Genomic DNA, 12,718 nt, shown 5'->3' on the forward strand with positions numbered 1-12,718 from the left:
GAACACTTTTCATTCTCAGTAAACTTTTTATCTCACTTTTCATCTTCTTCTCCAAATCACTTGTAAATAGATTAAAAAATACACATCCAGCTTAGATCTCTGGGTAATTTTCCTCCTTTGTGAAAACATATTGTTTATTTACACCTTTATACTCTACTGCTCCAACTACATTGTGTCTTTATTGGAACCACCCCACTGGCAATCACCCTATTCTTTGATAGAGTTGCACTGGAAAAAGTGTAGACAGACATTGCAGAAATAAAACCAGCAGCAGCCTCACTTTTAGGACTTAGCAGACAAGCTGTATTTGTTTTGATCTGTGTTTCTAAATTATCTTGTAAGTTCCCACCACTAAATTTCATCTCTCACTGTATGTAGCGTGCAGTATATCTTTTTTTTCTAAATGTATCACCACTTCAAAGTTCATTAAGCCATTCCAGAGACTGTAGCTGATAAAATCCTCATCTGGAGTCAAGATATTAGCAGAAAGACTCTAACTCCTCAAGTCTCTGGCACCAAGGCAACGTATTGTCATAAATCCATAGGACACCAGATTTCATTAGTTCCCTTGGTCATGGAACTAATTGTTTGCTCCTGCATTGAGCACCTGATCATGGCTGTGGGCAGCAGAAAACCCAGCGGCATTTTAATATTGCTCCTCTGCTGTGCTTTACTTGATTTTTGTCTCAGGATTAGGAAATGCTGGAGATGTAAAACATCTACTGGGAAGATAACAGCTGCCAGAAACACAGCCTTCTGTTTTATACTTTGAGCTGCACGTACCGTGTAGAGTTAAAAAAAAAAAAAATAGTGCTTAGAATAATTTAAAGCAGAAATCTGTTACGTTCCTTGAAAATTACCCGTGCTTGGTTTAATAGATGCTGGATTAATTGCGTGCTGTCTGAGAGCTTTTGTTCCTCTCTGGAGTGGCTGTGGTCTGTGCCACAGAGGTGAATGCTACTCTACTGTATGGCACATTTGACATTGAAGGGCTCTTTGTAGAAATAAGACTGCCATTCTCTCCCATTGTCCCTTTGATTAAACAGTGCCAGCAAAAGAGACAGTTTTGATAGTTGTTTTCATATTATGGGCATCTGGCTACTAAGAGCTGGGCTGAGATCACCAAATCACAAGCCGCTTTAGAGACGCCTGTTTACGCACGCTGATCCCACTGTGATGTGATCCAGAAAAGTATTTGGATATGCACAGTTCAGGGGGAATGGGAAGACAAACAATTTCTGGGCTGTGTGGTGAGGACCATTTGTTGCCTGTGCGTGCAGCCATTTTCAAGTACCCCTCCACTGGTACCCAAACCCACAACTTTCCAGTACTCTTTTTCCTCCACTTTTACGTGAACAGACTCCCAGTGACCTCTGAGGTACTTTGTGACAAGAATAAAGGCAATCTAGCATATTACATAGTGGGCTCACTCATTAATCCTCCCCAGTTACTACTCCTTTTGTAGCTACTCACGTCTGTGTGAATCATCACTTAGCCATGGCTTGGTGAATTCTCAGGCACTTCAGCTTCAGTCACAGGGACTCCATTAGTTTATCATATGTACTGGACTAGGTTGCTGACACCTTCTGTTTGCTGAATAAACTTTAACATCCAGAGTCCTCCCACCAAGTTTGACCATCTCTTTTTGTTAGTACCAAAGCAAACAGGGAAGATCTCAGAAAGAGAGCTCTCCCCTCTCTTCCCACACATCTGTTTGGACACACAACAAAGGCTACAGGAGTCTTTTTTTCTTTTACTTTTAATTGAAGTGCTTTAATATAAAAAAAAGTACATACAAGTTCTAAACTCTTATTTGCTGCCATTGTTTACACTTTTCTAAGTTGCAACAGAATATTAGCTACGTAGGTAGTCAACACTGCTAACAAACTACAGTACAAGTTACTAATAACAGTACAAGATGCTTGGAATACATTCTTGCAAATGTGTATGAATACCAAAGAAATCCTGCAAAGTTGAGAGGTTTCCAACACACATTGCCCTCTTCTCTCAAACCCCTGTAGGATTTCACTCATGGGTTTCCTAACCACCAAAACACAGAAGGGCTGATCCTTGGCCGGTGCAAGCTGTGGTAGCTCCATTAGCATCCCTGGAGCAACATCAGTTGTCATGAGCAAAGGATGTGATTCACTCTGTGCTCAGATAGACACTTAGAGATGAGGGAAGAAACATCATGCATGTCTCCATGCATGGCAAAGTGATGGGCTTTCTTGGTCAGTGCTGGCTTATAGCATTAAACAATGTATTTTTCTGAGGGTTTCAAGGCTGATCTGTTTATCCTGGAAGAAACCAGATCAGGACGACTGAAGAACAGTTGAGAGCACATTGACTTCTCATACCACTCTAGGTAAAGCTGGGCAGATTTCCCTCAAAAATTGCCAAGTTTTGAAGTGGAATAACCCACCCCATCACCTCTCCTCCCCCACAAAAGGCTGGCAAAACTATCAAGCACTTACTAAAACTGAGTGTGAGATAAGAGGAGCAAAGGTCCTTCACACAAGCCATGTCAAAACAAATCTCTACATACACACATTGTAACAATACAGTCACTTCAGATTTCAAAAGAACGGTTCACACTTTACAAAAGAGGGAAAGGGGGAAAAAAAGAACACAAGAAGCTGTCCTTGCAATTATGTACTGGTTCCCAAACCTGTAACCTTATTCTGTGGCCACCAAAAGTAAATTAATACCAAGCAGCATAGTGTAAACTCCAGTGAGGCCTCACAGGGGGTAGCAACAGGCAACCTGGAGGTAGCCTGCATAGCTGAAAAGGAATTTGAAAGGAATTCTCTCCTATTCTGGTACATTTACATAATCAAAGACACCATGATAAAGATGCTACAGTGATGTGTCTCTCCAGCTCTCAGAGCCCATCTGCTTGCCAACCCAGGATCACTCACAGAAGGGTTTTTTCTCTAATGTAAGTGTGATATCTGGGGTGTGATATCTTCAGGGAAGAGGCCTTGTTTTTTCCCTCATTCAGTTGTTCAGGCTTACCTCTGTAGTTACGATGTGACTAACAGGACAATCAGTTTCATCTGAGACTGCTGAGCTTTTCTCACAAGCATCAGTACAAAACCTCTTATCACTCTTGCTCAGAAGACCAAAATTCCAATGGCACACCAGCCAGAAGCATCCACAACTCCTCCAAGCTATTCACTAACTAGCATTAGACTATTTTGGTTGGCAAACCCATGTCGAGGTTGGCTTTTCAATTCATCAGCACATTATGAAAAAACCAACCACTATTCAGTCCAGCCTCAAGTAAAGACACAAAAGTCAAGTTCTGCTGCAAAGAGGGTAAAAGGCTATTTAGGGGATACAGAGGCTGGCATTTTGTGGAAAACATGGTAGTGGATCAGAGTCAGAAAACTTCTTCAGATTCTTTGCATTGACTTGAATTTTTCTATTAATAGTAAGTTTTAAGTATTCCAGGTTTTCTCCAACCACATTGTCTTGGCACCACAAACAGTTATTGCATTACAAAAGCCACTATGATGCAATCACTCAACGTACACATGTACCATGTATAGGAAGGGGTCTGTACAACCAGGAAGTCAGAAAAGTTCCAGCCCACATTTTGTTCTTTCCATAGGGGCAGGCAGATGCTGGTTAGGTGAGACAGATTTCACCTGGAGCACCCCCAGTGTTGAAAAGAAGGCTGTGAATATATGAGCAGATAGAACCCTCAAAAACTAAACAGCAAGAACAAAAAATGATAGAATATCCCCTGCTTTGTAGCTAACTAACTTGCTGGCTCTAAAATCTGTCTCAGCTCAAATGATTTTATCTTGCAGAATGTGCAGAAGAAAGAGGTGTTCTTCCCCTGTGAAAGCAGGGAACGGATGTGCTTTCTTAGTATTGCATAGAAGTTACCCAGTCCACCTGCTCTTCCCTGGCCCACTGTCTTTATAACAACAGTTCTTTTGCTTCAGTGGTTAGCTGGGAAGACAAGACTATTTAATTACAAACAAACTTCAAGGTCAAGGTATTAGAAGACTGGAAATAGATACCCTGCTACTTTTAAAACAAACGATGCATTGTCATTTAGTGATTCTCTGAATCCTCTTTCCACAGAGCAAAGCATCACGAGACCAAGATTTCCATCAGTCCTGAGCTTGCACTGCCAATTCTAGGAATTAAAATGTGTATAGGCTTTCACAGTCTTTGTCTCCCCTGCCAAAAATGTTCCCTGCCTCCTAGAGAATCCAGTTAATTCTGAATGTGTGATGCAGACCCCTCTGCACTTGGACCCTCAGTGGTTCATCAAGTGCTGTTAGGCTGGCCACATACCAATCATCAGGAACATTTTTATCACTCTTTGTATTTCTTAAACTACATACACTAAAAATGCAACTACATGAAAAAAATTGAAAGCTGCTGTATCCCATACCCAAATGTGTACGTTAGACTAGGAAAAACTACAGGAATGTACTCACTTCCTTAGAAAGTCCTCAGAAGTCAAGTTGGGACCTTCTCCTGTTGTAGGATGTTTTTTCATCTTTATGCTGATCCAAGCTTTAGCCCACAACTGTTGTGTGTGTCACTGCCCTTGCACTGAAACAGCTTTGCACAAGAAACAAACCTCAATGATTTCATCACCACTTGATTGAGCATTGTCTCAGGTCGGAGACTCTCTGAAGACCAAAAGATCCTCGTAGGTACACTTGTCTAACAACTCTGTTTTCAGACTGCTCTGGACCTTCCATGACCCTTATAATACCTCTTCAGTTTTTTGAAGAAGGCTTCCAGGCCACAATCAGACAACAGGAGACAAGCCACAGAAATGGCTTGTCTGGACACAGACTGTGGTTCCACCTCTCTAGTGATAAGAAGTAGGATGGGAAGATCCCAGGTGGTCTGTGGAGCTCAGAGATAGACATTGTTTAAAATTCCTTTTCACTTCAAAAGTGAAGAGATGTGATAGCAAAATCAATAAGGTAGCTCAAATAAAAGCCCTCAAATTACTTTTTGAAGCCATTTTTAAGGATAAACCAGTGCCACACAAAGGAGCAAGCCTCTGAAGTCAGAACACAGTTCTTCGATGTTTTGCTCCCAAATTAAATTATTCGAAGAAGAAGAAGGAAAGTAACCTAAAAGCCTTTCGATTCTATTTTTAAATGAGAGGATGTTTTTCATTTAATTCTCTGTAACACAATAATTTGAAAATAACTGAGGAAACCATGTAATCCCCAGTGGTCTGTGTTCTGTGTGCTCTTGTGAAGCTGCTGTGACTCCACTGCATTAAAAAAAGACATACATTATTCTGTAGCAATTGTCCATGACACTGAGGCTTACAACATAAATACTGCAATACCTCATCCAGTTTCTGTATGACACACCATGTTTTATTGCAGTGATGTCTCATAATAGATGAAGGTGCTGCAGGGTCCTTTTTTGGCCAATTGCTATAGGACCCTGGAGTGTACTTTCATAAGGAGGGAATAACTCCTATGGGAAGGGAGTTAAGATGAGGACTAGATGCCATGAGAACCAGCTAAAAGCTTCACATACAAACCTAGGCAAATATTTTCTGTGCCTCATCCTCCTCCCCAGCCCCTCCATTAACTGGAAGGTTGGTTTCCTCACTTGCAGATAATGCTGGATGCAAGGTAATGGAGCACAGCCCTGCTATGCGCAGCAGAATGCCTCTAAATCAAGAAGCCAGTGTTTTTTTGCCAATGTGACAGATTGAAAAATGCTTCTGGTACTTCCATGAGTGTGTTACTAAGCAACACTTTGGCTTCCAGGGAGTAGCCGTGGTGGATGTGATCTCATGCGCTGGCAGCCTGACCACGTTCCCAGCTGGAGCACTGGGGAAAGGAGGGTGAGTGTGCTGGCAGCAGGGCTGCATGGCTTCAGTGCCTGTAAAACAGGTTCCTGCAAGATGAGCTTTAACCACAAAGGACACATATCCCAGAGGTGACAATGGGCCTGCTCACAGGGTGGCTAAAAAAGCAAAGACATTGTCAGAACATATAGCTGGGAGAGAAGTAGAGCTTATAAGGTTTAAGCACCACTCAGTAAACCTATGGCATATCCTGGTCATGCAAACTTTCCCTTCAGTCTGTCTCAGATCGAGTGATGCTGAAGGGGACTGTCTCCAGGGACAGATGCTAAAAATTATAGGAGCTGGAGAAGATTTCCACGTGAGGAGACAGATCAAAAAGACTGGAACAGATTAGAAGTGGGTAAGAGAGGAAAGGTTAGAGCTGAGTGAAGTGAGGTCTGATACAGCAGAGGAAAGTCATGCACTGCTGTTCACTGTATCCTGATATAGCAGTAAGGGCTTGTTTACAGAGAATGAAAAGGCAATATGCTGAAAACTGATGAATCAAGTCCAAACTCCATGGAGTCTGGGAGAAATTTGCCCTGGTTCCTGACTACTCCATCCTTATCTTTGCTAAGATTTCTCACTTTCCTCTGGAATCTGTGACATGGCAGCACAAGAACCAGACTGAACCAGAACTGACTTTAAACAGACCAGACTCATCTTGGACAGAAATACCTATTTTCTTACATGTGTTGGGTGGGCTCAACTATTAAGCAGCACATGTCTTTTCATAGAGACTTGACACCCTTTTGCAAAACAAGTAAGATTTTCTCCCTCTTCCTCCTTTTCCTTCAAGATGAGTAACACTTGTTATAGGACTTTAGATCTATTCCTGATAGGTGAGCCATATTTACAGTAAATAACATTACTATTATACACAAATACATATATATTTGCATATATTTCTTAAAGTCTCTTTCTAAATAAAATCAATACTACAGCATCACACAGTAAGGGTCTACCAGTGTATTAATGGGGATGTCACAATTTTGGATCATTACTTGAGTGTATAAAAAGTGCACTTACAAGTTGATGACATCACAGTTTTTATCTGAGAAATCCACTGTGATGTCACGAATTTATTCTCCTTCTATTCCTCTTTTGAATAATGAGGACAATGTTGTCCCATAGTCAAATAAAGGATCCATAGCAGAGATCCTAACTCGGTCTTCCCTGCCCCCACTTTTAGCTGTTGATGTTTTTCTTTGCAACCACTTCTAGTGAAAAAGGCACGTGTACAACAAAGACACAGTCTGAAATGGCAGAGGAAGAAAAAGTGAAGCAATAATTTAACATGTATACAAACTTCTGGTTCCTAGGAGATCTGACTGTCTAGCACAGATAATAACTTATGTGAATGCTCTCGAACCTCTACATTGGCAATTCAATGAAATAATTTATTCCCAGGCCTGTCCCTATCACTGCCAACCCAGGCTGTGGTGCTGGAAGAAAGAGTAAACAGGAGAACTGTTGGTCTCTGCTGCAGCACAAAAAATAGAAAACCATTGAGGTAAAGAGCACTTTTAAAGAACTTTTTCTGACTACCAAAGTCTATATGAACTACCGTGCGAACTTAATGCTGAGTTGGGATTAAATCAGCACAGAAGTCTGATTCCCTGCAATGACCAAGGACATGTTGAACACTTCTAAGGGTGAGATGAAAGCTGATGGTACAGTCTGGACCTCTCACTATTTCCAAATTGCTCAAGACTTTTCAGTCAGCTTTGATAAACACTGTCTCTGAAATCTGAGAATATGTTGCAAGAGAAGGAAAAAAAAAAAAAAAAAAAGAGAATGAACAATGAAGGGTATTCTGTAATGAAGCATAAAGGAGATAACACTTGGAAATGCCTCATGCACTTGCCTTCCCAAAAGGATGCAGGGGCACATCTCTTGTATTATACTCCTAAGAGAGCTACTGAGGAAGAGCACATTAGCCATAACATTCATGTCTTCTCCTTTGATTTTCAGCAGATACTTCCCTTTGAAAGTTGCTGGCAAAGTTTGCACTGGCAGTGCACAGTGGACATCAAAATGCAGTCCTGAGGCCAGCAGCAGCAGATGTCTGGGCTGGAAACATATCTGTGCTCTAGCAGAGTTCATAGGCAGAGGGATTTCTGCCTTTCTGGCAGAAAATCTTAAGGAATCTAAGGGAAATCCTTATCTGGATTTTCAGGACTGTAGGCACATAGCTTCTCGATGAGAATTAGCAGTTTCAAAGTCTTATATGGCTACAGCAGGAAAAAGGGGACAAAACTCCAGACTGTGGCATCTCGTGTACAGGCAAGACATGTTAGCAAAGAACCTTCAGACTGCTACAAAAATGAATTATCTCCTGATCAACAAATTCAACTATTCAAGACATGGAAAGGAGATGAACATGAAAAGGATTTGTCATTCTTTAACACTCTTTCAGAATACAAATAATAAACCCTGCCATTTCCTTTCATTGACTTCTGAAAAGTCGGGAGAGAGGAAGTGTTTCCTGAGTCACTGTGGAGGTTAAACCTGTAGTTCATTACAATGAACTGAATCAGAAAGATGACTGGACTACAGGAGTCTAAAAGAAAATTGCAATACCTGAAAAACTGGCAATTTGGGGGTATACAATGTGCTATTGTTAAGTTAATGTGTGCAAAGGCAGGTAAACTGAGCTAGAAAAAGCAGTTTCCTTATTTCAAACCAACAGTACCAACATATATTCTAAATGCATAGGTGACTACTATAATAATAGTTTACCTTTTCATCCAACATGGCAGAAATTCATACCAAACATTACTAAGCTATTGGCTTGATTACCCAACTGTAAAATACCTGGCATTCTCACTGACATTTATGCAACAAGGTTTACCCTCTTATTGCGTAGTGGTAAACCCTAAAAACCCTTCTGTTCCCCAGAAGTGGTTGCTGTTGTTTACCTTCGCCCCTCAGGTAAGTGCTGATGCACAGCAGTGGCAGGACTCACCAAACAGCCCAGCAGGGCAGCTGGAGAGACAGGATGGCCACGCACCTCTCCTCTGCCCTACACCAAAAGATGGTCATCGGGACAGACAAATTGCACTCACACATCTTGCATCCTGGCTCCTTCACCAGAGCCACCATCACCCACAGGCCGGGGACACTGCCTGGCAGCATCAGCCACTGTTGCTCTTGTCCACAGCGTAGTGAGATATGTGCCCAGCCAGCACTGCAGGGAATGGAGCTGGGACAGCACTAGTGCTCCCTCTGCAAAACCACTTCCCAGGCACAAGGATTTGGTGCTTTGGCCCCAGTTGGTGGTAACAGCATTGGTAGAAAGGAGGCAGCCTGAACCTGCACTGCCATGGGAAGGTGCCGGGGAGCAGGCCGGGCAGCTGTGCTCATAAATTGGTCCCCTTCAGACCAGAGACCCCTCTTCCTCTCCCCTCGCCTCAAGCAAAACAGAGTTTATCTTATGTAAACTAGACCAGGGTTGATGCCTGCCCTGAAAAACCATTTAACTACTGCTAGAGCAGGAGGTTGTTCGTAATTCTATCACCATTGGAGATGGACTTGGCTGCCTGCCAGGCCCAACTCCTGCCCTCTTTGACCAGAGGAGAAGCACCGGCGCAGTAACTACAACTTCTCATTTCCTCTGCAGGGTCTTGGACCCCCGGCATCCACCTCCTGGCTCATCACCTGGCCCCAAGCCCCTGGGCAGCTGGCAGAAATGAACAGCATAGCATGGGCGTTGACTCCACTTGCTCTGCTACAGCCCGTGTCTGCAGTGCTGGCACACGGTTGGCAGGCTCCGAGTGCTGTACAAAAGCAGCCAGGAATTTCCACCCTGCCTCTTCTCCAGAAGTGAGGCACAGAGAGTTTAGGTACCAGCCCACGGCAGTGCTGCAGTCCCTGTTGTAGGTGGACATAAACCCCACGCTTTGTCACTCCACTTAGATGAGGTGAAGTGTCACAGATCCAGATAACCTCACTGCAACTCTGACGCCACACCAGTGGGCAGCCTGGCACAACCAGAACCTCTGCTGGATGGTCTCAACCCCTTTGGGTCAGCTGTTGTTAACTGAGGACTAGGTCTGTAAGCATCTCTGCCTGTTTGGCTGCAGGTTGTTTCTGCAGGCACCTCTTGTGGGGGCTGGGGCAGGAGAGGGACAACACCCACCCCCTCCTGCCACAGCACAGTGGTCACCCTGCCCGGCTGCCTCAAGACAGGTGACACATCCTGCCCTTGTCCTGCCATGTAGTATGCCATGCAAAGTATGAGCTACTAAGACCATAATAAACCCAGAACTGGCTAGAGAAGAGGACTTTCCAGTCCAGTCTGCCCATTCTTCTCCACAGAACCTAATTTCACAAAAAATATAGAACAGTTTGACAGTTAAATTTTCATGTGAGCACCTTGTTCCAACCCAAAATTGACAAGATAATCCATCCTTTAATCACCTCCTCCATAAGATTTCCATTTTCTATCCTCCCAGACTGGTACCAAATTGTTCCCAACATAGTCTCTGCTGCTTTGTCCAGTTTTTACATAGGGAAAACAGAAAGCATTTTCCCCTTCTGCTCTGAAAGACAGTTTTATAGACAAACAGTTGACATTGCCAACTTCAATGGACAGACAACCAAGTAAGATCAACCAACATGTCTCACTGTAAGATAGTGCTCCTAGCACTGAAGGTTACATTTTTCTGGTTTATCATCTTCTCTTACTCTTAGATGAACCAGTTGCATCATGTTAAAGGGTTCATATTCCTCCATAGCTTCTAACTTTTTTTTAAGTAGATACTGTAAAGGTTTCTCTAATGTAAAGTCTTGTTATGTAGGATCTTAATTAACCAAATACACAGTGATGGATGTGGCATTAAATAGGAAAATTTGGAAACTTTCTTTTTGGATAGACCTGAAACACTTTTGAACCCCACATTAAATAGAGTCTATTTAATTATTTTATTTTTAAATTAAAATAACTTTGGAATTCAAATATCTAAATGATTCATTATTAAAAAAAAAAAAATGAAACAACCATTTTCAACCCTTCTACTTATTCCCCCCATATTTTTTGCATAAAATAATTTGCCAGATTGAACTTGGATATGTGAATTAATTGTGGTTCTCTTAGAAGCACTTACATAACTAAATAAATAAATAATTCCATACAGAAAAAACCATGCCCAGCTCCACCCGGAATTTCCTTGTGCATGATGCACACTAACCCGCTGGCAGTAACAAGCTTAATTAATATTCCTTTCTACCCCCATCCACTCCTCACCTCCCAAATAACCCTTGCTGAGACACATGCTGTAGGTGTAAAGAACACGCAACAGCCTCACAGCACTGCACAGTGTGGGAGAGTCTTCCTTTGCAGCAGGATTTACTGAGCTCTTTTTAAAGAAAGTTGAGAAATAGTTATTCCAAAGCTATTTAGAGCAGTATTTGCTTCAAAAGAACACACTTTAACAGGAGCTTTCCTAGCTCAAGAACTGGCCTAAGGTACTTTTACAGAAATGCTGTAAACTCAGTCCAAAGACACATCTACAGATACACAATTTTGGGACAGAATGGGACTCATCTTGCGTTTCTTAAAGGTATTGCCTTTTCTGAGCTATAGGGGGAGGCTCTGTGACAGTAACACAAGCTCACCTCCTCAGTGGTACGACTTGGATGGACTCCTTCTTTGTGACTATTTCTCCACACCTCTGGTTTCAGCACCTCCCCTCCCCAGCCAGTCTTCCTACCATGAGGATGAAAACTGGGAAACACAGCACACAAATGCTATGGAGGGAAAGCCAGGACCAAGCCATGATTTCATGCAATACAGTCTGAATTGTTCAGTCTCTGCAACAGCCTGAGGTAGCTAACACCAATGTAGCTGCTATCAGGGGAATGAAGGAGGTAACACACAATTTACTGCATCAGTAAAGGTGATTCTCTATAAATTATGTTTTTAACCCAAATTGAGTTAAAAATGAGATGAATCATATGAACATGTTTAACATGCTTTAAGGCCATTATGCAGACACAGCTTGTATTGAATACATCCTCTCCCACAGTAAACATCTGGTTTTATAATAAGGACAGGAAGAACAATTACATCACCTAGCCTGACTTCCTCTATAACACGTCTTTTTCAGTCAGACATCTATGCAATTAAGATTGTGCTTAATTAAAATACATCTTCTGGGAAGATGCCCATTCTTGATTTGAAGACTTAAAGGAATGTAGGATCTACCACCTACCATGGTAGTTTACCCTGATTTGCACTAAAATATCACTTGCCTTGCCCACACAGAAGAGTTTTGAAATATGCCAGAGGATGATCACCTCAAGGGCTGCCAACAAACTAGCACATCCTGCTGTAGAAAGGGAAAGAAGCACAGGAAGCCTGAGTCCTCAAGTTGTTCCCTGCCCAGACCCAATTGCTGCTATGAGCAGTTTCAAGATTTGCCTCACAGCAGATGGAGTTGCCCAAGTAGCTCACGCCAAGAGTTGTGCAGGAAGGGTGTCCCCAAGGGGGTGGCAAGGAATCAGTTCTCAGAGCTTCTAAAACCTTCCTCACCCCGAAGTCTGTGCCTCTGCACCTTGCAGTAAAGTGGGTACAGCAGCGTTCAGTTGGTGGAGCTCTCTCTAAAACACGGCAGGCGTGCAATTCTGAATGCAAGCAAATGTGTCACTGGGGGGCCTGTCCCAGACTGAGCTAGTGAAGAAGGGATAGTGTAGCTGGAGGAAGTTCTCAGCATGGGACAGATGGCATCTCATGTCCTGCCAAGGTTCCCTGGAGCTGCCTGGCTACACGGCACCACAGCCCAAAGCTGGAGAGAGGAAACGCAGCTGGACCACTGCGGGTAAGTGCCCTGTTGCACTGGTCTCAAATGGCAAACAACACCCTCCTGC

This window comes from Chaetura pelagica, unplaced genomic scaffold, assembly GCF_000747805.2.
Source record: "Chaetura pelagica isolate M959 unplaced genomic scaffold, ChaPel_1.0 scaffold416, whole genome shotgun sequence".
Classification (NCBI taxonomy): domain Eukaryota; kingdom Metazoa; phylum Chordata; class Aves; order Apodiformes; family Apodidae; genus Chaetura; species Chaetura pelagica.